Here is a 4,442-nt window from a genome sequence, read left to right as displayed (position 1 = left end):
GTTTTAAATTAATAACTATTTGACTCATAAGTTTAACTATTTTGTTATTCAATTAGTTATGATTTTATTACTTTTATGTTTTACACTAGTTTAGTTAGTACCCAAAAAAATTGAAAATTTTAATTTCGAAAAAAAATTAGAATAAAATTCGAATCGGAAAAAAAAAAAGAAAAAGTTTAAGCCTGAAATTCAATTAGTTAAGCCTGAAATCCAATTAGTTAAGTTTGAACACCAATTAGTTAAGCCTGAAGTCCAATTAGTTAAGCCTAAAAAAAAATCTAAATTTATTTTTTCCAAAAAATAAAAAAAATCAAAAAAAAAATGCTGACGTCAGCACATGCGCCAACATGGCTGCCAACTAGGCTGCCAGCAAGACTGCCAACAAGGCGGTCTTTCCTGTGAGGCGGTCTCACACAAAAGTTTCTGATATATAAAGATGGTTTGTTAGTTAACTGGCTATTATTATCCTTTTGGACTTTGACCATATTTGGGTATAGTGGTAATAGTTGGCTCACACTAGATTTAAAGGAATCTTAAATATAGTGTTGTAATGGGCTGCATAACGTAGTTATCCTACTTGATAGAATTGATTATCATAATTAGTTGGCAGATATTGTTTAAGTGATATGAATTGTGTGATAGTTGTAGTGGACTAGTGGTTGCCTTAGCTTAAGTGTTTGTTGCAAATGATCTTTAACTTAAGACTTTAGAAGGGAAAAACGGGTCGAGTTGTGTCGAATTTAGTTAACGACATCACGAGTACGTAAATGGGTTACCTAAAGATAGACTATGTGGGCTGGGCAGGGTTGTGCTTCGTACCAAACCATGTGCGGTGTGCCTTTAGGGCTGAGAGGGCTCGACCCATGCAAGGTCCACTTGTTCGTGTTGGGGTTGACCAAAATTTCAAAAGGCCGCCCAAACATAGCCTAAACTCTCGTAGTTGGTTGGATCGTACCTTAGTGCCTAAGCCTTTTCGTGTTTTTTCCAAAAAAAAATTGTGGTCAGAGTCCAGGCCACTACTCACAATTTCGTGGTTCGTGTCGGATCGTGCTAACATGTCGTGACTCAAGCCGACCCAACTCAGTGTCATCTTTAGGTGACTCCCAATAACTAACATGGACACAACTCCAAGTCATTTGTTAAACATAACATTCAAACTAAGTTGTGTTTACCATTATGGAATTATGGGACCATTTATGACAAAGTAAATATGATATAGTTTGGATTTGGGACCATATTAATTCAAGTAGTTTAATGGTAATGGTTGGGACACTATTTCCAAGGAAATAGTATACGATTTGCCTTGAATGTTTGTCGCAAATAGAACAAATGTAATTAACTTCAAAAGGGATGTAAATGTTAATGAAAACGTACACACTACAGAATGCCAGACAAATACAATAAACTGCCAAAACAGAGGGATGTCGGAACAAATTAGAGTTATCCAACATTTGGGTCAAGTGACTATATTATTGTAAGTAAGTGTAAGTCACTCTCCCTTGAATAGAACGGGCTAAAACACATAAACCCTAGTCATTTAGTCGATATCAATAGACGGGCCATATCTGAAATAAGACCGCAGATAACGGGGTTTAATATATGTTGTAATAGTCTAATTGATTTAAAAACCAACTCTGATACCAATTTATTAAATACAGTTATATGTAGACAGTAGACTTGTTTCAGTTATGACCCGTCTGCTAGGGTCTCCTAAAGTGGATAGACTCTAAATATTTTCCTAATTTAACTTTTATTTTATATCACAATAAATAAATAGGAAGAACAAAAAGAGACGGACACAACACTAAAGTATTTTTATTGAATTGGATGGAGATCGGGGATAATGGCAAGTTAACATTTTAATTATCTTTTTGTATTCCGTAGTAACCTAATTCTCTTTATTAACATTATACTGTATGTTATTGATCATGATATACATAATTAAGATGAGATGGCCTGAGTTTGTTTTTGGTAATACCACAACCTTTGGAATCAAGCACACATTAGATTACTAGAGGACAACCCATGTGGATAAGTAGATGCATGATTCCACAATACATCTACCATTCAAACAAGTCTAGAACATGTTTTTATTTATTTTCTACACTAGAAAATTATAGCTGAAAAACATTAATTAATTCTAACATTAATTATGTCTCAACACGGAGATAAAATGAATGAGGTAAGCACCTTAAATTTGGATAAACAGGGAAAAGGTTATGAGCACACATGGTGTGCAAGGGCATCTTGCACACCACCACTTAAAATCTGTCAACTCACAAATTCCACTAAAAAGGGAGTGGCAAAAGTAATATGAAAAAGAATTTTAGGCGGTAAAAAATTTCACAATTTACGCCCTTGCTAACATCTTGAGCGGGAATATTTTTGAGCAGTATTTTGAGTGGGAAACATTAACATTAAAAACTTTCAAGCTTTCTTAAGTACATGGGTTGATTACAACAAAATACAACTGGTACTTAGTCTCTTTCAAGTTTAATCTCCCTTTATTTTCATCCTTTTGCCATTAATAACCAGATAAAACTTCATCTTATTACTAAAATTTCTGCCATTAGTGTTGTGTTATTTTTCACAAAAATTCCATTTCATTTGCTCGAATAATTCGTGAATGTTTTTGAATCTTAATGAGTTTGTGTATTTAATCGGACATTTTCGAAACGTATAAATTTCGTGGAATACAACCATTGTTCAATCAACTTGAAAAACCAGATCTTTTGTATGTTTAATCGCCTTCATTAACTGGATATTTTATTAGATAAACTTACCTGTGTAATGCACGTAAGATGTTTGATGAAATCACTAGAGGAAAAAACATAAGTTGCCCTTAAAATAGGCTTATAAGTTGCCCTTCATAAGTGCCACCTATGGGGGGGCACTTTTGTAAAATTATTATAAGTTGCCCTTAACAAGGGTAACTTATAAGCTTTTAAGTTGCCCTTGTTTGCAACAAGGGCAACTTATGTGAAACTTATAAGTTGCCCTTGTTGCAAACAAGGGCAACTTATAAGTTTCACATAAGTTGCCCTTGGCAACTTATAAGCTTCACATAAGTTGCTCTTGTTGCAAAAAAAAAATAAAAATCTACAATATAATTTCTGATATTCTGCAATATAATTTCTGATTTTGCAATATAAAATTCTGCATTATAATTTATAGAATACTGTTTCACCAAACATCAGCATGAAATTCCTCAAAAATGATATAAATTTCAAATTTCCAATAATATTACCGAACTAATTCAAATGTAATTAATTAAATCGATAAATAACAAAATAATGTAAGAGTCACGGACAACTACAAGCCTGCTCTATTTATTACACCGAGGGTAGTTCACAATCGTTGAAGTAAGTAGCCCACTTGTCTCGAACTTCATCCAACTCCTCTTTGGTAAAGAGCCCCTCCCTTGGAGTTTTGAGAACCTTTAAAAGAACAACGTACATGCAAACCAATAAATTAAATTAAGTTTCATATGCAAAAACAGAAATTATATTGGTCGCGAAAACAACTTTCTGAGTGTGCTAATATTCATTTCAAGTTCTTTATGCACATCTAAGGCTCATTTGGCTCAATATAGATCATATTTGGCCAAAAATGGCATTTTCCATCCCAAATATCAACAGATGAACCTAAGGACAATTTCTAAATCTTTTTCGTGATTCATATGATTAGTTATATGTTTATAAGACTCATTTCAAGTTCGTTATTCACACCTATGGTTCATTTGGGTCAATGTAGGTCATTTATGGCCAAAAATGGCATTTTCGATCCCAACTACCAACAAACAAACCTATTTCCACATTCTAACCCTTTTTCATGATTCATATGATTAGTTATATGATAATAAGACCCATTTCAAGTTCGTTATGCAGCCTAAGGGTCATTTGGGTCGATATAGGCCATTTATGGCCAAAAATGGCATTTTCGATCCCAACTACCAACAAAAGAACCTATTTCCATATTTTAAAAGTTTTTCATGATTCATATGATTAATTATATGTTTATAAGACTCATTTTAAGTTCGTTATGCAAGCCTATGGGTAATTTGGGTCGATATAGGTCATTTATGGCCAAAAATGGCATTTTCGATCCCAACTACCAACAAACGAACCTATTTCCATATTTTAAACGTTTTTCATGATTCATATGATTAATTATATGTTTATAAGACTCATTTTAAGTCCGTTATGCACGCCTATGGGTCATTTGGGTCGATATAGGTCATTTATGGCAAAAAAATGGCATTTTCGATCCCAACTACCAACAAACGAACCTATTTCCATATTCTAAATGTTTTTCATGATTCATATGATTAGTTATATATTTATCAGACTCATTTCATGTTCGTTATGAAGGAAATAATGCCCTTGGTCCAAGTATGCATTTAATGCTAAGTCTAATAAATGCGGTTCATTATTAATTATACA

This window comes from Spinacia oleracea, chromosome 2 (genome assembly GCF_020520425.1).
Source record: "Spinacia oleracea cultivar Varoflay chromosome 2, BTI_SOV_V1, whole genome shotgun sequence".
Taxonomy (NCBI): Eukaryota; Viridiplantae; Streptophyta; class Magnoliopsida; order Caryophyllales; family Amaranthaceae; genus Spinacia; species Spinacia oleracea.
This window is presented reverse-complemented; position numbering follows the sequence as displayed.